The sequence below is a fragment of the Myodes glareolus genome, chromosome 24, assembly GCF_982192425.1.
Source record: "Myodes glareolus chromosome 24, mMyoGla1.1, whole genome shotgun sequence".
In the NCBI taxonomy this organism is placed as follows: Eukaryota; Metazoa; Chordata; class Mammalia; order Rodentia; family Cricetidae; genus Myodes; species Myodes glareolus.
Genome location: NC_142049.1, coordinates 36,327,435 through 36,351,302, shown reverse-complemented (window position 1 = coordinate 36,351,302; position 23,868 = coordinate 36,327,435). Strand labels below are relative to the sequence as shown.

The window sequence follows — 23,868 nt, the reverse complement described above, 5'->3', positions numbered from 1 at the left end:
CTGGTGCATCTGAGCATGTCTGATTTCATGGAGAGCCTCTGCAAATAGCAGGTTGATCATATATGTTTGGCAGAAAGCATTTGATCTAAAATCTGAAAATTAAGAATGTGTGGAACCAATCTGGACTCCTATATAATAGTAACCTAATATGAAATTTGAAGGGGAACCTTTGCAGATTTTCCTAAAAATAAAAGTGCATGGTGTCCCAAGAGCCACAGAAACACAGAACACTCCATAACAAACATGAAATTGAATTTTAATTCATTGGTGATAGCTGCCTCTTTTTGTTGGTTCTGCTGCGTTTCCTCTCATGATAACAGTACGGTAAAGCCATGAAGTTGAGGTTGTTAGGATAAGAATTTCATGATGAAAGCCACCTGGAAACTTGTGGGAATAACTGCAATGTCCATTAAGGTAAACTGAGGAAAGAATTGTGTGGTAGACAGGGAGGAGGATAAGGCATAAGACAATGATGATGGTGTTCATATGATTGATGATGATGATGGATGAGGATGATGAGGATGATCATGATGATGATGATGATGGTGATGATAAGGAAGACACACTGAAGTTGCAGGAATATAAAACTATCAAAACCTTCCACCTTGACTAGATAATCAAGAAATCCAGTACCAGTTTTGCCCTTTGAAACATATGAAGTACACTCCTATATTTTTGGTGCATTTTATTTTATACTTTTCTTCTTTTTGTCCATGAAGCTAGCTGTCAAGATCAAATTCGACTCCTCAAAATTCTTGATGTGTTTATCTTTCTTTTTTGGTTCGTGTGGCACAGTAGAGTGTTGATATGTGTTGATGACAAATGGGCTCTAAAGTATAGGAGAAAATGTCTTTGTGATCTCATTGATGCTTGACCTCAGTTGAGATCCTGAGAAAGAAGCCTGCTGCACAATGCTGATCTTCCTCTTCAAAGCCAAAGAGTCTATCTCTCACTGCTTTCCAGTGTCACTGGGAATGCTCATGTGTCAAAAGCTGCCTTCTCTGGATCGATGATGACAACAGGTTTCTGAGGACGTTGATTGACTCACACATAACCCCTCTGAGGTCCAGAGAAGTGGCCATCTTGACCACCATGATGCTTCCAGAACATGGCTAGCACTCTTGCATTTTAAGGGAAGACAGTTAGAGTGCAGACGGGCTTTGATCTCCTAAATTTTGAGAGATGAGCAGTTTGCTGTCTGCGACATCTGTCCAGCTCTTTGCGGCCATATTCTGCCTCTGAGAAGCACTGTACTAGACCCTAGAGGGTACATTGAGTTGAAGGTATGGGCTGTTACATGCCTGAAAGAAAGACTCAAAAGAGTTGGAAGCGGTGAATTCATTACAGAGAATCTCAATGATCCTCTCTGATGAATTGGCCATAAATATACAATGGGATGAGGGCAAGAAGAGATGGCAGGACTCGTGCCCACCCTGCCTGCAAAATTTGGAGACCTTTTGAATTCCTGTGCCTTTCCCAATGTAGGCAGCAATGCCTGATGCTTTCCCATATTGAGAGAGTCATTCCTTTTCTCTTTGTTGTCTCTGAATAGATCATAATCCTGCATGGTGCATCAATTCTTCATGTCAATGGTCATATCACACAGCAGTCACCATAGCCAGTTGCTTTTCAGATCTGGATATTCTCAGCGATCCTCTCTTTCTGTCATAATTTCTCATTCAAAACTGAGAGAACCTTCTGATAAAGTCCAGTTCAAATCTGCCTTTTTACCAGCCTCCTCTGTAAAGGTTGGGACCTTCACGTTGTTTACATTGTTTGGATCTATTTGCATGCTGAGAGATTCACAAAGAGTATGGTTGTCACATAGACACAATTCCAACGTCCATCAAGTGTTTCACTTCCAGCCAGGCCTCCAAACCAATCAGCTGGGGAAACAAATGGGAAGCATGCCCACGAGGAGCGTAAAGAATGCAGCAGACACCTGAAGTTTTTACATGGAACAGGGGGGGAAGGCAAATACTTCACTCAGCACCCAATTCCCATCTAGCAGAAAATGATTCAGAGGTAGGCTTCATATAACACACACACACACACACACACACACACACACACACACACGATGAAAGAAAATCCCTAGGTTTCAGAAAAGATCAAGGGATTGTCTACGATCACCAACACTGTACATGGGAAGGGAATTCGAATGGAGAACACCTCCTTCTCTTGAAATGACATACGTCATTCGGAAACAGAACTTAGGAAAGGAATGGATGATTGCCATCCACCAGTTTAGTTAATGTTGTCATTTCCTATCCTTCAGAGAAATAAGTCTTGCAAACATTACATTTTCAAAGCTGCTCCCTTTCTTGGGATTAAGTGGAGTGCCTAAAGTCCAGACATTGTCTACTTTTGGATGGATGTCTCTGTTTCATCCCTCATTCCATAACGCCATCGCGGTGCTAGGGTGAAAACCTTTTTCACAGGAGGAACCAGAGGATGATACGCATCAAGGGAAATGTTTGCTCGGCCATGTCTTCTTAAAGATATGAAAGCAGCCTCATAGGTACTGTTAGACCTCATGCTTCGTGAAGCAGATACCGTGTGCTAGGAGAAGTGGAAGAGAAGATGTCAGGACAAATGAGTGGGAGCCATATGTGCCATGTCCTCCCCATGCTACTGTCCATCTGCCACGAGTATATCAAAGGCAAAACAATTGTTTCCACTTAGGTTATGGTCTAAAGGACAGAGACTGGCAGCATTAGTAGAAGCAAACAGGAATGAAAGGGTCATGATAAGACAAGCAAAACTACAGGAAGGAATAAACAGGTAAATGTTGGTTGGAAAGGTTGAGTTTGCTAGGTACTCCGCATAAGGCGAAGCAGACAGTGTTGTGCGGAGAACTTAGCATCCCTGATAACTCTTATTTCTCTACTGTTACAGGACAGAAAGCCAGAGATCGTCCTATTCTTTGTGCAGAAAAGGTAAGCACTGAGTCTCTGTCTTTGGACTCACTGATTTTTGCTAACACTGGGCATTTCTAAAAGTCAGCATCTTTGACTTCGTGACTGCTCAAACTCTAATTTCTAAGATGATACTCTCCTGACCATTATGTCTTTGGTCCTGCCCATATCCTCAAGTCTATCACTCTGCAGTCCTTTGACATATTAGGTCTCTTTGGGGAATGCCCCTCTCCAGCTGGTGAAAAGGTAAAGAAACATTACCATCGACTGCATACGTATCAATTGACTGACCTCTTTTGTGTGAAGGGTATTCAAAACTGTCTGTTCAAACCACCGTCAGTTTCAATCCTTTGGAAGGATGGTACATGTAAGATGCTCACTTTTCAAGCACCTCATGATCCAAGGGTTTTTCACCTGACCTCCATTCACCCAGCACTTCTTTCCACCCCTTTGGGGCAGTCCTCTTCCTGAGAATTGCAACAGGGTCCACCCTTGAATGTAGCTTCTTAGCGCACCGAGAAGCGAGAGAAGTGTTGTGCTATTCTGACTTTAATTGGTGTGAATCAGAAATGTCTCCCTGTGAGGTTCACAACTCTTTTGTCAGATCTCCAGGTTCCTGGTGCATCTGAGCATGTCTGATTTCATGGAGAGCCTCTGCAAATAGCAGGTTGATCATATATGTTTGGCAGAAAGCATTTGATCTAAAATCTGAAAATTAAGAATGTGTGGAACCAATCTGGACTCCTATATAATAGTAACCTAATATGAAATTTGAAGGGGAACCTTTGCAGATTTTCCTAAAAATAAAAGTGCATGGTGTCCCAAGAGCCACAGAAACACAGAACACTCCATAACAAACATGAAATTGAATTTTAATTCATTGGTGATAGCTGCCTCTTTTTGTTGGTTCTGCTGCGTTTCCTCTCATGATAACAGTACGGTAAAGCCATGAAGTTGAGGTTGTTAGGATAAGAATTTCATGATGAAAGCCACCTGGAAACTTGTGGGAATAACTGCAATGTCCATTAAGGTAAACTGAGGAAAGAATTGTGTGGTAGACAGGGAGGAGGATAAGGCATAAGACAATGATGATGGTGTTCATATGATCGATGATGATGATGGATGAGGATGAGGATGATGAGGATGATCATGATGATGATCATGATCATGATGATGATGATGATGGTGATGATAAGGAAGACACACTGAAGTTGCAGGAATATAAAACTATCAAAACCTTCCACCTTGACTAGATAATCAAGAAATCCAGTACCAGTTTTGCCCTTTGAAACATATGAAGTACACTCCTATATTTTTGGTGCATTTTATTTTATACTTTTCTTCTTTTTGTCCATGAAGCTAGTTGTCAAGATCAAATTCGACTCCTCAAAATTCTTGATGTGTTTATCTTTCTTTTTTGGTTCGTGTGGCACAGTAGAGTGTTGATATGTGTTGATGACAAATGGGCTCTAAAGTATAGGAGAAAATGTCTTTGTGATCTCATTGATGCTTGACCTCAGTTGAGATCCTGAGAAAGAAGCCTGCTGCACAATGCTGATCTTCCTCTTCAAAGCCAAAGAGTCTATCTCTCACTGCTTTCCAGTGTCACTGGGAATGCTCATGTGTCAAAAGCTGCCTTCTCTGGATCGATGATGACAACAGGTTTCTGAGGACGTTGATTGACTCACACATAACCCCTCTGAGGTCCAGAGAAGTGGCCATCTTGACCACCATGATGCTTCCAGAACATGGCTAGCACTCTTGCATTTTAAGGGAAGACAGTTAGAGTGCAGACGGGCTTTGATCTCCTAAATTTTGAGAGATGAGCAGTTTGCTGTCTGCGACATCTGTCCAGCTCTTTGCGGCCATATTCTGCCTCTGAGAAGCACTGTACTAGACCCTAGAGGGTACATTGAGTTGAAGGTATGGGCTGTTACATGCCTGAAAGAAAGACTCAAAAGAGTTGGAAGCGGTGAATTCATTACAGAGAATCTCAATGATCCTCTCTGATGAATTGGCCATAAATATACAATGGGATGAGGGCAAGAAGAGATGGCAGGACTCGTGCCCACCCTGCCTGCAAAATTTGGAGACCTTTTGAATTCCTGTGCCTTTGCCAATGTAGGCAGCAATGCCTGATGCTTTCCCATATTGAGAGAGTCATTCCTTTTCTCTTTGTTGTCTCTGAATAGATCATAATCCTGCATGGTGCATCAATTCTTCATGTCAATGGTCATATCACACAGCAGTCACCATAGCCAGTTGCTTTTCAGATCTGGATATTCTCAGCGATCCTCTCTTTCTGTCATAATTTCTCATTCAAAACTGAGAGAACCTTCTGATAAAGTCCAGTTCAAATCTGCCTTTTTACCAGCCTCCTCTGTAAAGGTTGGGACCTTCACGTTGTTTACATTGTTTGGATCTATTTGCATGCTGAGAGATTCACAAAGAGTATGGTTGTCACATAGACACAATTCCAACGTCCATCAAGTGTTTCAGTTCCAGCCAGGCCTCCAAACCAATCAGCTGGGGAAAGAAATGGGAAGCATGCCCACGAGGAGCGTAAAGAATGCAGCAGACACCTGAAGTTTTTACATGGAACAGGGGGGGAAGGCAAATACTTCACTCAGCACCCAATTCCCATCTAGCAGAAAATGATTCAGAGGTAGGCTTCATATAACACACACACACACACACACACACACACACACACACACACACACGATGAAAGAAAATCCCTAGGTTTCAGAAAAGATCAAGGGATTGTCTACGATCACCAACACTGTACATGGGAAGGGAATTCGAATGGAGAACACCTCCTTCTCTTGAAATGACATACGTCATTCGGAAACAGAACTTAGGAAAGGAATGGATGATTGCCATCCACCAGTTTAGTTAATGTTGTCATTTCCTATCCTTCAGAGAAATAAGTCTTGCAAACATTACATTTTCAAAGCTGCTCCCTTTCTTGGGATTAAGTGGAGTGCCTAAAGTCCAGACATTGTCTACTTTTGGATGGATGTCTCTGTTTCATCCCTCATTCCATAACGCCATCGCGGTGCTAGGGTGAAAACCTTTTTCACAGGAAGAACCAGAGGATGATACGCATCAAGGGAAATGTTTGCTCGGCCATGTCTTCTTAAAGATATGAAAGCAGCCTCATAGGTACTGTTAGACCTCATGCTTCGTGAAGCAGATACCGTGTGCTAGGAGAAGTGGAAGAGAAGATGTCAGGACAAATGAGTGGGAGCCATATGTGCCATGTCCTCCCCATGCTACTGTCCATCTGCCACGAGTATATCAAAGGGAAAACAATTGTTTCCACTTAGGTTATGGTCTAAAGGACAGAGACTGGCAGCATTAGTAGAAGCAAACAGGAATGAAAGGGTCATGATAAGACAAGCAAAACTACAGGAAGGAATAAACAGGTAAATGTTGGTTGGAAAGGTTGAGTTTGCTAGGTACTCCACATAAGGCGAAGCAGACAGTGTTGTGCGGAGAACTTAGCATCCCTGATAACTCTTATTTCTCTACTGTTACAGGACAGAAAGCCAGAGATCGTCCTATTCTTTGTGCAGAAAAGGTAAGCACTGAGTCTCTGTCTTTGGACTCACTGATTTTTGCTAACACTGGGCATTTCTAAAAGTCAGCATCTTTGACTTCGTGACTGCTCAAACTCTAATTTCTAAGATGATACTCTCCTGACCATTATGTCTTTGGTCCTGCCCATATCCTCAAGTCTATCACTCTGCACTCCTTTGACATATTAGGTCTCTTTGGGGAATGCCCCTCTCCAGCTGGTGAAAAGGTAAAGAAACATTACCATCGACTGCATACGTATCAATTGACTGACCTCTTTTGTGTGAAGGGTATTCAAAACTGTCTGTTCAAACCACCGTCAGTTTCAATCCTTTGGAAGGATGGTACATGTAAGATGCTCACTTTTCAAGCACCTCATGATCCAAGGGTTTTTCACCTGACCTCCATTCACCCAGCACTTCTTTCCACCCCTTTGGGGCAGTCCTCTTCCTGAGAATTGCAACAGGGTCCACCCTTGAATGTAGCTTCTTAGCGCACCGAGAAGCGAGAGAAGTGTTGTGCTATTCTGACTTTAATTGGTGTGAATCAGAAATGTCTCCCTGTGAGGTTCACAACTCTTTTGTCAGATCTCCAGGTTCCTGGTGCATCTGAGCATGTCTGATTTCATGGAGAGCCTCTGCAAATAGCAGGTTGATCATATATGTTTGGCAGAAAGCATTTGATCTAAAATCTGAAAATTAAGAATGTGTGGAACCAATCTGGACTCCTATATAATAGTAACCTAATATGAAATTTGAAGGGGAACCTTTGCAGATTTTCCTGAAAATAAAAGTGCATGGTGTCCCAAGAGCCACAGAAACACAGAACACTCCATAACAAACATGAAATTGAATTTTAATTCATTGGTGATAGCTGCCTCTTTTTGTTGGTTCTGCTGCGTTTCCTCTCATGATAACAGTACGGTAAAGCCATGAAGTTGAGGTTGTTAGGATAAGAATTTCATGATGAAAGCCACCTGGAAACTTGTGGGAATAACTGCAATGTCCATAAAGGTAAACTGAGGAAAGAATTGTGTGGTAGACAGGGAGGAGGATAAGGCATAAGACAATGATGATGGTGTTCATATGATCGATGATGATGATGGATGAGGATGAGGATGATGAGGATGATCATGATGATGATCATGATCATGATGATGATGATGATGGTGATGATAAGGAAGACACACTGAAGTTGCAGGAATATAAAACTATCAAAACCTTCCACCTTGACTAGATAATCAAGAAATCCAGTACCAGTTTTGCCCTTTGAAACATATGAAGTACACTCCTATATTTTTGGTGCATTTTATTTTATACTTTTCTTCTTTTTGTCCATGAAGCTAGTTGTCAAGATCAAATTCGACTCCTCAAAATTCTTGATGTGTTTATCTTTCTTTTTTGGTTCGTGTGGCACAGTAGAGTGTTGATATGTGTTGATGACAAATGGGCTCTAAAGTATAGGAGAAAATGTCTTTGTGATCTCATTGATGCTTGACCTCAGTTGAGATCCTGAGAAAGAAGCCTGCTGCACAATGCTGATCTTCCTCTTCAAAGCCAAAGAGTCTATCTCTCACTGCTTTCCAGTGTCACTGGGAATGCTCATGTGTCAAAAGCTGCCTTCTCTGGATCGATGATGACAACAGGTTTCTGAGGACGTTGATTGACTCACACATAACCCCTCTGAGGTCCAGAGAAGTGGCCATCTTGACCACCATGATGCTTCCAGAACATGGCTAGCACTCTTGCATTTTAAGGGAAGACAGTTAGAGTGCAGACGGGCTTTGATCTCCTAAATTTTGAGAGATGAGCAGTTTGCTGTCTGCGACATCTGTCCAGCTCTTTGCGGCCATATTCTGCCTCTGAGAAGCACTGTACTAGACCCTAGAGGGTACATTGAGTTGAAGGTATGGGCTGTTACATGCCTGAAAGAAAGACTCAAAAGAGTTGGAAGCGGTGAATTCATTACAGAGAATCTCAATGATCCTCTCTGATGAATTGGCCATAAATATACAATGGGATGAGGGCAAGAAGAGATGGCAGGACTCGTGCCCACCCTGCCTGCAAAATTTGGAGACCTTTTGAATTCCTGTGCCTTTCCCAATGTAGGCAGCAATGCCTGATGCTTTCCCATATTGAGAGAGTCATTCCTTTTCTCTTTGTTGTCTCTGAATAGATCATAATCCTGCATGGTGCATCAATTCTTCATGTCAATGGTCATATCACACAGCAGTCACCATAGCCAGTTGCTTTTCAGATCTGGATATTCTCAGCCATCCTCTCTTTCTGTCATAATTTCTCATTCAAAACTGAGAGAACCTTCTGATAAAGTCCAGCTCAAATCTGCCTTTTTACCAGCCTCCTCTGTAAAGGTTGGGACCTTCACGTTGTTTACATTGTTTGGATCTATTTGCATGCTGAGAGATTCACAAAGAGTATGGTTGTCACATAGACACAATTCCAACGTCCATCAAGTGTTTCAGTTCCAGCCAGGCCTCCAAACCAATCAGCTGGGGAAAGAAATGGGAAGCATGCCCACGAGGAGCGTAAAGAATGCAGCAGACACCTGAAGTTTTTACATGGAACAGGGGGGGAAGGCAAATACTTCACTCAGCACCCAATTCCCATCTAGCAGAAAATGATTCAGAGGTAGGCTTCATATAACACACACACACACACACACACACACACACGATGAAAGAAAATCCCTAGGTTTCAGAAAAGATCAAGGGATTGTCTACGATCACCAACACTGTACATGGGAAGGGAATTCGAATGGAGAACACCTCCTTCTCTTGAAATGACATACATCATTCGGAAACAGAACTTAGGAAAGGAATGGATGATTGCCATCCACCAGTTTAGTTAATGTTGTCATTTCCTATCCTTCAGAGAAATAAGTCTTGCAAACATTACATTTTCAAAGCTGCTCCCTTTCTTGGGATTAAGTGGAGTGCCTAAAGTCCAGACATTGTCTACTTTTGGATGGATGTCTCTGTTTCATCCCTCATTCCATAATGCCATCGCGGTGCTAGGGTGAAAACCTTTTTCACAGGAGGAACCAGAGGATGATACGCATCAAGGGAAATGTTTGCTCGGCCATGTCTTCTTAAAGATATGAAAGCAGCCTCATAGGTACTGTTAGACCTCATGCTTCGTGAAGCAGATACCGTGTGCTAGGAGAAGTGGAAGAGAAGATGTCAGGACAAATGAGTGGGAGCCATATGTGCCATGTCCTCCCCATGCTACTGTCCATCTGCCATGAGTATATCAAAGGCAAAACAATTGTTTCCACTTAGGTTATGGTCTAAAGGACAGAGACTGGCAGCATTAGTAGAAGCAAACAGGAATGAAAGGGTCATGATAAGACAAGCAAAACTACAGGAAGGAATAAACAGGTAAATGTTGGTTGGAAAGGTTGAGTTTGCTAGGTACTCCACATAAGGCGAAGCAGACAGTGTTGTGCGGAGAACTTAGCATCCATGATAACTCTTATTTCTCTACTGTTACAGGACAGAAAGCCAGAGATCGTCCTATTCTTTGTGCAGAAAAGGTAAGCACTGAGTCTCTGTCTTTGGACTCACTGATTTTTGCTAACACTGGGCATTTCTAAAAGTCAGCATCTTTGACTTCGTGACTGCTCAAACTCTAATTTCTAAGATGATACTCTCCTGACCATTATGTCTTTGGTCCTGCCCATATCCTCAAGTCTATCACTCTGCAGTCCTTTGACATATTAGGTCTCTTTGGGGAATGCCTCTCTCCAGCTGGTGAAAAGGTAAAGAAACATTACCATCGACTGCATACGTATCAATTGACTGACCTCTTTTGTGTGAAGGGTATTCAAAACTGTCTGTTCAAACCACCGTCAGTTTCAATCCTTTGGAAGGATGGTACATGTAAGATGCTCTCTTTTCAAGCACCTCATGATCCAAGGGTTTTTCACCTGACCTCCATTCACCCAGCACTTCTTTCCACCCCTTTGGGACAGTCCTCTTCCTGAGAATTGCAACAGGGTCCACCCTTGAATGTAGCTTCTTAGCGCACCGAGAAGCGAGAGAAGTGTTGTGCTATTCTGACTTTAATTGGTGTGAATCAGAAATGTCTCCCTGTGAGGATCACAACTCTTTTGTCAGATCTCCAGGTTCCTGGTGCATCTGAGCATGTCTGATTTCATGGAGAGCCTCTGCAAATAGCAGGTTGATCATATATGTTTGGCAGAAAGCATTTGATCTAAAATCTGAAAATTGAGAATGTGTGGAACCAATCTGGACTCCTATATAATAGTAACCTAATATGAAATTTGAAGGGGAACCTTTGCAGATTTTCCTGAAAATAAAAGTGCATGGTGTCCCAAGAGCCACAGAAACACAGAACACTCCATAACAAACATGAAATTGAATTTTAATTCATTGGTGATAGCTGCCTCTTTTTGTTGGTTCTGCTGCGTTTCCTCTCATGATAACAGTACGGTAAAGCCATGAAGTTGAGGTTGTTAGGATAAGAATTTCATGATGAAAGCCACCTGGAAACTTGTGGGAATAACTGCAATGTCCATAAAGGTAAACTGAGGAAAGAATTGTGTGGTAGACAGGGAGGAGGATAAGGCATAAGACAATGATGATGGTGTTCATATGATTGATGATGATGATGGATGAGGATGATGAGGATGATCATGATGATGGTCATGATGATGATGATGATGATGATGGTGATGATAAGGAAGACACACTGAAGTTGCAGGAATATAAAACTATCAAAACCTTCCACCTTGACTAGATAATCAAGAAATCCAGTACCAGTTTTGCCCTTTGAAACATATGAAGTACACTCCTATATTTTTGGTGCATTTTATTTTATACTTTTCTTCTTTTTGTCCATGAAGCTAGTTGTCAAGATCAAATTCGACTCCTCAAAATTCTTGATGTGTTTATCTTTCTTTTTTGGTTCGTGTGGCACAGTAGAGTGTTGATATGTGTTGATGACAAATGGGCTCTAAAGTATAGGAGAAAATGTCTTTGTGATCTCATTGATGCTTGACCTCAGTTGAGATCCTGAGAAAGAAGCCTGCTGCACAATGCTGATCTTCCTCTTCAAAGCCAAAGAGTCTATCTCTCACTGCTTTCCAGTGTCACTGGGAATGCTCATGTGTCAAAAGCTGCCTTCTCTGGATCGATGATGACAACAGGTTTCTGAGGACGTTGATTGACTCACACATAACCCCTCTGAGGTCCAGAGAAGTGGCCATCTTGACCACCATGATGCTTCCAGAACATGGCTAGCACTCTTGCATTTTAAGGGAAGACAGTTAGAGTGCAGACGGGCTTTGATCTCCTAAATTTTGAGAGATGAGCAGTTTGCTGTCTGCGACATCTGTCCAGCTCTTTGTGGCCATATTCTGCCTCTGAGAAGCACTGTACTAGACCCTAGAGGGTACATTGAGTTGAAGGTATGGGCTGTTACATGCCTGAAAGAAAGACTCAAAAGAGTTGGAAGCGGTGAATTCATTACAGAGAATCTCAATGATCCTCTCTGATGAATTGGCCATAAATATACAATGGGATGAGGGCAAGAAGAGATGGCAGGACTCGTGCCCACCCTGCCTGCAAAATTTGGAGACCTTTTGAATTCCTGTGCCTTTCCCAATGTAGGCAGCAATGCCTGATGCTTTCCCATATTGAGAGAGTCATTCCTTTTCTCTTTGTTGTCTCTGAATAGATCATAATCCTGCATGGTGCATCAATTCTTCATGTCAATGGTCATATCACACAGCAGTCACCATAGCCAGTTGCTTTTCAGATCTGGATATTCTCAGCCATCCTCTCTTTCTGTCATAATTTCTCATTCAAAACTGAGAGAACCTTCTGATAAAGTCCAGTTCAAATCTGCCTTTTTACCAGCCTCCTCTGTAAAGGTTGGGACCTTCACGTTGTTTACATTGTTTGGATCTATTTGCATGCTGAGAGATTCACAAAGAGTATGGTTGTCACATAGACACAATTCCAACGTCCATCAAGTGTTTCACTTCCAGCCAGGCCTCCAAACCAATCAGCTGGGGAAAGAAATGGGAAGCATGCCCACGAGGAGCGTAAAGAATGCAGCAGACACCTGAAGTTTTTACATGGAACAGGGGGGGAAGGCAAATACTTCACTCAGCACCCAATTCCCATCTAGCAGAAAATGATTCAGAGGTAGGCTTCATATAACACACACACACACACACACACACACACACACACACGATGAAAGAAAATCCCTAGGTTTCAGAAAAGATCAAGGGATTGTCTACGATCACCAACACTGTACATGGGAAGGGAATTCGAATGGAGAACACCTCCTTCTCTTGAAATGACATACGTCATTCGGAAACAGAACTTAGGAAAGGAATGGATGATTGCCATCCACCAGTTTAGTTAATGTTGTCATTTCCTATCCTTCAGAGAAATAAGTCTTGCAAACATTACATTTTCAAAGCTGCTCCCTTTCTTGGGATTAAGTGGAGTGCCTAAAGTCCAGACATTGTCTACTTTTGGATGGATGTCTCTGTTTCATCCCTCATTCCATAACGCCATCGCGGTGCTAGGGTGAAAACCTTTTTCACAGGAGGAACCAGAGAATGATACGCATCAAGGGAAATGTTTGCTCGGCCATGTCTTCTTAAAGATATGAAAGCAGCCTCATAGGTACTGTTAGACCTCATGCTTCGTGAAGCAGATACCGTGTGCTAGGAGAAGTGGAAGAGAAGATGTCAGGACAAATGAGTGGGAGCCATATGTGCCATGTCCTCCCCATGCTACTGTCCATCTGCCACGAGTATATCAAAGGCAAAACAATTGTTTCCACTTAGGTTATGGTCTAAAGGACAGAGACTGGCAGCATTAGTAGAAGCAAACAGGAATGAAAGGGTCATGATAAGACAAGCAAAACTACAGGAAGGAATAAACAGGTAAATGTTGGTTGGAAAGGTTGAGTTTGCTAGGTACTCTGCATAAGGCGAAGCAGACAGTGTTGTGAGGAGAACTTAGCATCCCTGATAACTCTTATTTCTCTACTGTTACAGGACAGAAAGCCAGAGATCGTCCTATTCTTTGTGCAGAAAAGGTAAGCACTGAGTCTCTGTCTTTGGACTCACTGATTTTTGCTAACACTGGGCATTTCTAAAAGTCAGCATCTTTGACTTCGTGACTGCTCAAACTCTAATTTCTAAGATGATACTCTCCTGACCATTATGTCTTTGGTCCTGCCCATATCCTCAAGTCTATCACTCTGCACTCCTTTGACATATTAGGTCTCTTTGGGGAATGCCCCTCTCCAGCTGGTGAAAAGGTAAAGAAACATTACCATCGACTGCATACGTATCAATTGACTGACCTCTTTTGTGTGAAGGGTATTCAAAACTGTCTGTTCAAACCACCGTCAGTTTCAATCCTTTGGAAGGATGGTACATGTAAGATGCTCACTTTTCAAGCACCTCATGATCCAAGGGTTTTTCACCTGACCTCCATTCACCCAGCACTTCTTTCCACCCCTTTGGGGCAGTCCTCTTCCTGAGAATTGCAACAGGGTCCACCCTTGAATGTAGCTTCTTAGCGCACCGAGAAGCGAGAGAAGTGTTGTGCTATTCTGACTTTAATTGGTGTGAATCAGAAATGTCTCCCTGTGAGGTTCACAACTCTTTTGTCAGATCTCCAGGTTCCTGGTGCATCTGAGCATGTCTGATTTCATGGAGAGCCTCTGCAAATAGCAGGTTGATCATATATGTTTGGCAGAAAGCATTTGATCTAAAATCTGAAAATTAAGAATGTGTGGAACCAATCTGGACTCCTATATAATAGTAACCTAATATGAAATTTGAAGGGGAACCTTTGCAGATTTTCCTGAAAATAAAAGTGCATGGTGTCCCAAGAGCCACAGAAACACAGAACACTCCATAACAAACATGAAATTGAATTTTAATTCATTGGTGATAGCTGCCTCTTTTTGTTGGTTCTGCTGCGTTTCCTCTCATGATAACAGTACGGTAAAGCCATGAAGTTGAGGTTGTTAGGATAAGAATTTCATGATGAAAGCCACCTGGAAACTTGTGGGAATAACTGCAATGTCCATAAAGGTAAACTGAGGAAAGAATTGTGTGGTAGACAGGGAGGAGGATAAGGCATAAGACAATGATGATGGTGTTCATATGATTGATGATGATGATGGATGAGGATGATGAGGATGATCATGATGATGATGATGATGGTGATGATAAGGAAGACACACTGAAGTTGCAGGAATATAAAACTATCAAAACCTTCCACCTTGACTAGATAATCAAGAAATCCAGTACCAGTTTTGCCCTTTGAAACATATGAAGTACACTCCTATATTTTTGGTGCATTTTATTTTATACTTTTCTTCTTTTTGTCCATGAAGCTAGTTGTCAAGATCAAATTCGACTCCTCAAAATTCTTGATGTGTTTATCTTTCTTTTTTGGTTCGTGTGGCACAGTAGAGTGTTGATATGTGTTGATGACAAATGGGCTCTAAAGTATAGGAGAAAATGTCTTTGTGATCTCATTGATGCTTGACCTCAGTTGAGATCCTGAGAAAGAAGCCTGCTGCACAATGCTGATCTTCCTCTTCAAAGCCAAAGAGTCTATCTCTCACTGCTTTCCAGTGTCACTGGGAATGCTCATGTGTCAAAAGCTGCCTTCTCTGGATCGATGATGACAACAGGTTTCTGAGGACGTTGATTGACTCACACATAACCCCTCTGAGGTCCAGAGAAGTGGCCATCTTGACCACCATGATGCTTCCAGAACATGGCTAGCACTCTTGCATTTTAAGGGAAGACAGTTAGAGTGCAGACGGGCTTTGATCTCCTAAATTTTGAGAGATGAGCAGTTTGCTGTCTGCGACATCTGTCCAGCTCTTTGCGGCCATATTCTGCCTCTGAGAAGCACTGTACTAGACCCTAGAGGGTACATTGAGTTGAAGGTATGGGCTGTTACATGCCTGAAAGAAAGACTCAAAAGAGTTGGAAGCGGTGAATTCATTACAGAGAATCTCAATGATCCTCTCTGATGAATTGGCCATAAATATACAATGGGATGAGGGCAAGAAGAGATGGCAGGACTCGTGCCCACCCTGCCTGCAAAATTTGGAGACCTTTTGAATTCCTGTGCCTTTCCCAATGTAGGCAGCAATGCCTGATGCTTTCCCATATTGAGAGAGTCATTCCTTTTCTCTTTGTTGTCTCTGAATAGATCATAATCCTGCATGGTGCATCAATTCTTCATGTCAATGGTCATATCACACAGCAGTCACCATAGCCAGTTGCTTTTCAGATCTGGATATTCTCAGCGATCCTCTCTTTCTGTCATAATTTCTCATTCAAAACTGAGAGAACCTTCTGATAAAGTCCAGTTCAAATCTGCCTTTTTACCAGCCTCCTCTGTAAAGGTTGGGACCTTCACGTTGTTTACATTGTTTGGATCTATTTGCATGCTGAGAGATTCACAAAGAGTATGGTTGTCACATAGACACAATTCCAACGTCCATCAAGTGTTTCACTTCCAGCCAGGCCTCCAAACCAATCAGCTGGGGAAAGAAATGGGAAGCATGCCCACGAGGAGCGTAAAGAATGCAGCAGACACCTGAAGTTTTTACATGGAACAGGGGGGGAAGGCAAATACTTCACTCAGCACCCAATTCCCATCTAGCAGAAAATGATTCAGAGGTAGGCTTCATATAACACACACACACACACACACACACACACACACACACACACACGATGAAAGAAAATCCCTAGGTTTCAGAAAAGATCAAGGGATTGTCTACGATCACCAACACTGTACATGGGAAGGGAATTCGAATGGAGAACACCTCCTTCTCTTGAAATGACATACGTCATTCGGAAACAGAACTTAGACTAAACAGAACTAAACAGAACCAGTTTAGTTAATGTTGTCATTTCCTATCCTTCAGAGAAATAAGTCTTGCAAACATTACATTTTCAAAGCTGCTCCCTTTCTTGGGATTAAGTGGAGTGCCTAAAGTCCAGACATTGTCTACTTTTGGATGGATGTCTCTGTTTCATCCCTCATTCCATAACGCCATCGCGGTGCTAGGGTGAAAACCTTTTTCACAGGAGGAACCAGAGGATGATACGCATCAAGGGAAATGTTTGCTCGGCCATGTCTTCTTAAAGATATGAAAGCAGCCTCATAGGTACTGTTAGACCTCATGCTTCGTGAAGCAGATACCGTGTGCTAGGAGAAGTGGAAGAGAAGATGTCAGGACAAATGAGTGGGAGCCATATGTGCCATGTCCTCCCCATGCTACTGTCCATCTGCCACGAGTATATCAAAGGCAAAACAATTGTTTCCACTTAGGTTATGGTCTAAAGGACAGAGACTGGCAGCATTAGTAGAAGCAAACAGGAGTGAAAGGGTCATGATAAGACAAGCAAAACTACAGGAAGGAATAAACAGGTAAATGTTGGTTGGAAAGGTTGAGTTTGCTAGGTACTCCGCATAAGGCGAAGCAGACAGTGTTGTGCGGAGAACTTAGCATCCCTGATAACTCTTATTTCTCTACTGTTACAGGACAGAAAGCCAGAGATCGTCCTATTCTTTGTGCAGAAAAGGTAAGCACTGAGTCTCTGTCTTTGGACTCACTGATTTTTGCTAACACTGGGCATTTCTAAAAGTCAGCATCTTTGACTTCGTGACTGCTCAAACTCTAATTTCTAAGATGATACTCTCCTGACCATTATGTCTTTGGTCCTGCCCATATCCTCAAGTCTATCACTCTGCAGTCCTTTGACATATTAGGTCTCTTTGGGGAATGCCCCTCTCCAGCTGGTGAAAAGGTAAAGAAACATTACCATCGACTGCATACGTATCAATTGACTGACCTCTTTTGTGTGAAGGGTATTCAAAACTGTCTGTTCAAACCACCGTCAGTTTCAATCCTTTGGAAGGATGGTACATGTAAGATGCTCACTTTTCAAGCACCTCATGATCCAAGGGTTTTTCACCTGACCTCCATTCACCCAGCACTTCTTTCCACCCCTTTGGGGCAGTCCTCTTCCTGAGAATTGCAACAGGGTCCACCCTTGAATGTAGCTTCTTAGCGCACCGAGAAGCGAGAGAAGTGTTGTGCTATTCTGACTTTAATTGGTGTGAATCAGAAATGTCTCCCTGTGAGGTTCACAACTCTTTTGTCAGATCTCCAGGTTCCTGGTGCATCTGAGCATGTCTGATTTCATGGAGAGCCTCTGCAAATAGCAGGTTGATCATATATGTTTGGCAGAAAGCATTTGATCTAAAATCTGAAAATTAAGAATGTGTGGAACCAATCTGGACTCCTATATAATAGTAACCTAATATGAAATTTGAAGGGGAACTTTTGCAGATTTTCCTGAAAATAAAAGTGCATGGTGTCCCAAGAGCCACAGAAACACAGAACACTCCATAACAAACATGAAATTGAATTTTAATTCATTGGTGATAGCTGCCTCTTTTTCTGGGTTCTGCTGCGTTTCCTCTCATGATAACAGTACGGTAAAGCCATGAAGTTGAGGTTGTTAGGATAAGAATTTCATGATGAAAGCCACCTGGAAACTTGTGGGAATAACTGCAATGTCCATAAAGGTAAACTGAGGAAAGAATTGTGTGGTAGACAGGGAGGAGGATAAGGCATAAGACAATGATGATGGTGTTCATATGATCGATGATGATGATGGATGAGGATGAGGATGATGAGGATGATCATGATGATGATCATGATCATGATGATGATGATGATGGTGATGATAAGGAAGACACACTGAAGTTGCAGGAATATAAAACTATCAAAACCTTCCACCTTGACTAGATAATCAAGAAATCCAGTACCAGTTTTGCCCTTTGAAACATATGAAGTACACTCCTATATTTTTGGTGCATTTTATTTTATACTTTTCTTCTTTTTGTCCATGAAGCTAGTTGTCAAGATCAAATTCGACTCCTCAAAATTCTTGATGTGTTTATCTTTCTTTTTTGGTTCGTGTGGCACAGTAGAGTGTTGATATGTGTTGATGACAAATGGGCTCTAAAGTATAGGAGAAAATGTCTTTGTGATCTCATTGATGCTTGACCTCAGTTGAGATCCTGAGAAAGAAGCCTGCTGCACAATGCTGATCTTCCTCTTCAAAGCCAAAGAGTCTATCTCTCACTGCTTTCCAGTGTCACTGGGAATGCTCATGTGTCAAAAGCTGCCTTCTCTGGATCGATGATGACAACAGGTTTCTGAGGACGTTGATTGACTCACACATAACCCCTCTGAGGTCCAGAGAAGTGGCCATCTTGACCACCATGATGCTTCCAGAACATGGCTAGCACTCTTGCATTTTAAGGGAAGACAGTTAGAGTGCAGACGGGCTTTGATCTCCTAAATTTTGAGAGATGAGCAGTTTGCTGTCTGCGACATCTGTCCAGCTCTTTGCGGCCATATTCTGCCTCTGAGAAGCACTGTACTAGACCCTAGAGGGTACATTGAGTTGAAGGTATGGGCTGTTACATGCCTGAAAGAAAGACTCAAAAGAGTTGGAAGCGGTGAATTCATTACAGAGAATCTCAATGATCCTCTCTGATGAATTGGCCATAAATATACAATGGGATGAGGGCAAGAAGAGATGGCAGGACTCGTGCCCACCCTGCCTGCAAAATTTGGAGACCTTTTGAATTCCTTTGCCTTTCCCAATGTAGGCAGCAATGCCTGATGCTTTCCCATATTGAGAGAGTCATTCCTTTTCTCTTTGTTGTCTCTGAATAGATCAGAATCCTGCATGGTGCATCAATTCTTCATGTCAATGGTCATATCACACAGCAGTCACCATAGCCAGTTGCTTTTCAGATCTGGATTTTCTCAGCCATCCTCTCTTTCTGTCATAATTTCTCATTCAAAACTGAGAGAACCTTCTGATAAAGTCCAGTTCAAATCTGCCTTTTTACCAGCCTCCTCTGTAAAGGTTGGGACCTTCACGTTGTTTACATTGTTTGGATCTATTTGCATGCTGAGAGATTCACAAAGAGTATGGTTGTCACATAGACACAATTCCAACGTCCATCAAGTGTTTCACTTCCAGCCAGGCCTCCAAACCAATCAGCTGGGGAAAGAAATGGGAAGCATGCCCACGAGGAGCGTAAAGAATGCAGCAGACACCTGAAGTTTTTACATGGAACAGGGGGGGAAGGCAAATACTTCACTCAGCACCCAATTCCCATCTAGCAGAAAATGATTCAGAGGTAGGCTTCATATAACACACACACACACACACACACACACACACACACGATGAAAGAAAATCCCTAGGTTTCAGAAAAGATCAAGGGATTGTCTACGATCACCAACACTGTACATGGGAAGGGAATTCGAATGGAGAACACCTCCTTCTCTTGAAATGACATACGTCATTCGGAAACAGAACTTAGACTAAACAGAACTAAACAGAACCAGTTTAGTTAATGTTGTCATTTCCTATCCTTCAGAGAAATAAGTCTTGCAAACATTACATTTTCAAAGCTGCTCCCTTTCTTGGGATTAAGTGGAGTGCCTAAAGTCCAGACATTGTCTACTTTTGGATGGATGTCTCTGTTTCATCCCTCATTCCATAACGCCATCGCGGTGCTGGGGTGAAAACCTTTTTCACAGGAGGAACCAGAGGATGATACGCATCAAGGGAAATGTTTGCTCGGCCATGTCTTCTTAAAGATATGAAAGCAGCCTCATAGGTACTGTTAGACCTCATGCTTCGTGAAGCAGATACCGTGTGCTAGGAGAAGTGGAAGAGAAGATGTCAGGACAAATGAGTGGGAGCCATATGTGCCATGTCCTCCCCATGCTACTGTCCATCTGCCACGAGTATATCAAAGGCAAAACAATTGTTTCCACTTAGGTTATGGTCTAAAGGACAGAGACTGGCAGCATTAGTAGAAGCAAACAGGAGTGAAAGGGTCATGATAAGACAAGCAAAACTACAGGAAGGAATAAACAGGTAAATGTTGGTTGGAAAGGTTGAGTTTGCTAGGTACTCCACATAAGGCGAAGCAGACAGTGTTGTGCGGAGAACTTAGCATCCCTGATAACTCTTATTTCTCTACTGTTACAGGACAGAAAGCCAGAGATCGTCCTATTCTTTGTGCAGAAAAGGTAAGCACTGAGTCTCTGTCTTTGGACTCACTGATTTTTGCTAACACTGGGCATTTCTAAAAGTCAGCATCTTTGACTTCGTGACTGCTCAAACTCTAATTTCTAAGATGATACTCTCCTGACCATTATGTCTTTGGTCCTGCCCATATCCTCAAGTCTATCACTCTGCAGTCCTTTGACATATTAGGTCTCTTTGGGGAATGCCCCTCTCCAGCTGGTGAAAAGGTAAAGAAACATTACCATCGACTGCATACGTATCAATTGACTGACCTCTTTTGTGTGAAGGGTATTCAAAACTGTCTGTTCAAACCACCGTCAGTTTCAATCCTTTGGAAGGATGGTACATGTAAGATGCTCTCTTTTCAAGCACCTCATGATCCAAGGGTTTTTCACCTGACCTCCATTCACCCAGCACTTCTTTCCACCCCTTTGGGACAGTCCTCTTCCTGAGAATTGCAACAGGGTCCACCCTTGAATGTAGCTTCTTAGCGCACCGAGAAGCGAGAGAAGTGTTGTGCTATTCTGACTTTAATTGGTGTGAATCAGAAATGTCTCCCTGTGAGGATCACAACTCTTTTGTCAGATCTCCAGGTTCCTGGTGCATCTGAGCATGTCTGATTTCATGGAGAGCCTCTGCAAATAGCAGGTTGATCATATATGTTTGGCAGAAAGCATTTGATCTAAAATCTGAAAATTGAGAATGTGTGGAACCAATCTGGACTCCTATATAATAGTAACCTAATATGAAATTTGAAGGGGAACCTTTGCAGATTTTCCTGAAAATAAAAGTGCATGGTGTCCCAAGAGCCACAGAAACACAGAACACTCCATAACAAACATGAAATTGAATTTTAATTCATTGGTGATAGCTGCCTCTTTTTCTGGGTTCTGCTGCGTTTCCTCTCATGATAACAGTACGGTAAAGCCATGAAGTTGAGGTTGTTAGGATAAGAATTTCATGATGAAAGCCACCTGGAAACTTGTGGGAATAACTGCAATGTCCATAAAGGTAAACTGAGGAAAGAATTGTGTGGTAGACAGGGAGGAGGATAAGGCATAAGACAATGATGATGGTGTTCATATGATTGATGATGATGATGGATGAGGATGATGAGGATGATCATGATGATGGTCATGATCATGATGATGATGATGATGGTGATGATAAGGAAGACACACTGAAGTTGCAGGAATATAAAACTATCAAAACCTTCCACCTTGACTAGATAATCAAGAAATCCAGTACCAGTTTTGCCCTTTGAAACATATGAAGTACACTCCTATATTTTTGGTGCATTTTATTTTATACTTTTCTTCTTTTTGTCCATGAAGCTAGTTGTCAAGATCAAATTCGACTCCTCAAAATTCTTGATGTGTTTATCTTTCTTTTTTGGTTCGTGTGGCACAGTAGAGTGTTGATATGTGTTGATGACAAATGGGCTCTAAAGTATAGGAGAAAATGTCTTTGTGATCTCATTGATGCTTGACCTCAGTTGAGATCCTGAGAAAGAAGCCTGCTGCACAATGCTGATCTTCCTCTTCAAAGCCAAAGAGTCTATCTCTCACTGCTTTCCAGTGTCACTGGGAATGCTCATGTGTCAAAAGCTGCCTTCTCTGGATCGATGATGACAACAGGTTTCTGAGGACGTTGATTGACTCACACATAACCCCTCTGAGGTCCAGAGAAGTGGCCATCTTGACCACCATGATGCTTCCAGAACATGGCTAGCACTCTTGCATTTTAATGGAAGACAGTTAGAGTGCAGACGGGCTTTGATCTCCTAAATTTTGAGAGATGAGCAGTTTGCTGTCTGCGACATCTGTCCAGCTCTTTGCGGCCATATTCTGCCTCTGAGAAGCACTGTACTAGACCCTAGAGGGTACATTGAGTTGAAGGTATGGGCTGTTACATGCCTGAAAGAAAGACTCAAAAGAGTTGGAAGCGGTGAATTCATTACAGAGAATCTCAATGATCCTCTCTGATGAATTGGCCATAAATATACAATGGGATGAGGGCAAGAAGAGATGGCAGGACTCGTGCCCACCCTGCCTGCAAAATTTGGAGACCTTTTGAATTCCTGTGCCTTTCCCAATGTAGGCAGCAATGCCTGATGCTTTCCCATATTGAGAGAGTCATTCCTTTTCTCTTTGTTGTCTCTGAATAGATCATAATCCTGCATGGTGCATCAATTCTTCATGTCAATGGTCATATCACACAGCAGTCACCATAGCCAGTTGCTTTTCAGATCTGGATATTCTCAGCGATCCTCTCTTTCTGTCATAATTTCTCATTCAAAACTGAGAGAACCTTCTGATAAAGTCCAGTTCAAATCTGCCTTTTTACCAGCCTCCTCTGTAAAGGTTGGGACCTTCACGTTGTTTACATTGTTTGGATCTATTTGCATGCTGAGAGATTCACAAAGAGTATGGTTGTCACATAGACACAATTCCAACGTCCATCAAGTGTTTCACTTCCAGCCAGGCCTCCAAACCAATCAGCTGGGGAAAGAAATGGGAAGCATGCCCACGAGGAGCGTAAAGAATGCAGCAGACACCTGAAGTTTTTACATGGAACAGGGGGGGAAGGCAAATACTTCACTCAGCACCCAATTCCCATCTAGCAGAAAATGATTCAGAGGTAGGCTTCATATAACACACACACACACACACACACACACACACACACACACACGATGAAAGAAAATCCCTAGGTTTCAGAAAAGATCAAGGGATTGTCTACGATCACCAACACTGTACATGGGAAGGGAATTCGAATGGAGAACACCTCCTTCTCTTGAAATGACATACGTCATTCGGAAACAGAACTTAGACTAAACAGAACTAAACAGAACCAGTTTAGTTAATGTTGTCATTTCCTATCCTTCAGAGAAATAAGTCTTGCAAACATTACATTTTCAAAGCTGCTCCCTTTCTTGGGATTAAGTGGAGTGCCTAAAGTCCAGACATTGTCTACTTTTGGATGGATGTCTCTGTTTCATCCCTCATTCCATAACGCCATCGCGGTGCTGGGGTGAAAACCTTTTTCACAGGAGGAACCAGAGGATGATACGCATCAAGGGAAATGTTTGCTCGGCCATGTCTTCTTAAAGATATGAAAGCAGCCTCATAGGTACTGTTAGACCTCATGCTTCGTGAAGCAGATACCGTGTGCTAGGAGAAGTGGAAGAGAA

At 42.4% G+C, this 23,868-nt stretch overlaps 7 non-coding genes across 7 annotated transcripts; all 7 read left to right on the top strand.

The window, feature by feature from the left end:
- Positions 1-1,003: 1,003 nt before the first annotated feature.
- LOC148118074 (small nucleolar RNA SNORD109A) lies at positions 1,004-1,068 on the top strand. The gene has a single exon (XR_015736572.1). It is a non-coding gene; the product is annotated as a small nucleolar RNA SNORD109A (small nucleolar RNA).
- Positions 1,069-4,561: 3,493 nt separating this feature from the next.
- Positions 4,562-4,626, top strand: LOC148118073 (small nucleolar RNA SNORD109A). Its single transcript, XR_015736571.1, has one exon. It is a non-coding gene; the product is annotated as a small nucleolar RNA SNORD109A (small nucleolar RNA).
- Positions 4,627-8,123: 3,497 nt separating this feature from the next.
- Positions 8,124-8,188, top strand: LOC148118072 (small nucleolar RNA SNORD109A). The gene has a single exon (XR_015736570.1). It is a non-coding gene; the product is annotated as a small nucleolar RNA SNORD109A (small nucleolar RNA).
- A 3,477-nt stretch (positions 8,189-11,665) lies between these two features.
- On the top strand, positions 11,666-11,730 carry LOC148118071 (small nucleolar RNA SNORD109A). The gene has a single exon (XR_015736569.1). It is a non-coding gene; the product is annotated as a small nucleolar RNA SNORD109A (small nucleolar RNA).
- A 3,465-nt stretch (positions 11,731-15,195) lies between these two features.
- On the top strand, positions 15,196-15,260 carry LOC148118070 (small nucleolar RNA SNORD109A). Its single transcript, XR_015736568.1, has one exon. It is a non-coding gene; the product is annotated as a small nucleolar RNA SNORD109A (small nucleolar RNA).
- A 3,491-nt stretch (positions 15,261-18,751) lies between these two features.
- LOC148118069 (small nucleolar RNA SNORD109A) lies at positions 18,752-18,816 on the top strand. Its single transcript, XR_015736567.1, has one exon. It is a non-coding gene; the product is annotated as a small nucleolar RNA SNORD109A (small nucleolar RNA).
- A 3,477-nt stretch (positions 18,817-22,293) lies between these two features.
- LOC148118068 (small nucleolar RNA SNORD109A) lies at positions 22,294-22,358 on the top strand. The gene has a single exon (XR_015736566.1). It is a non-coding gene; the product is annotated as a small nucleolar RNA SNORD109A (small nucleolar RNA).
- The last annotated feature ends 1,510 nt before the right edge of the window (positions 22,359-23,868 follow it).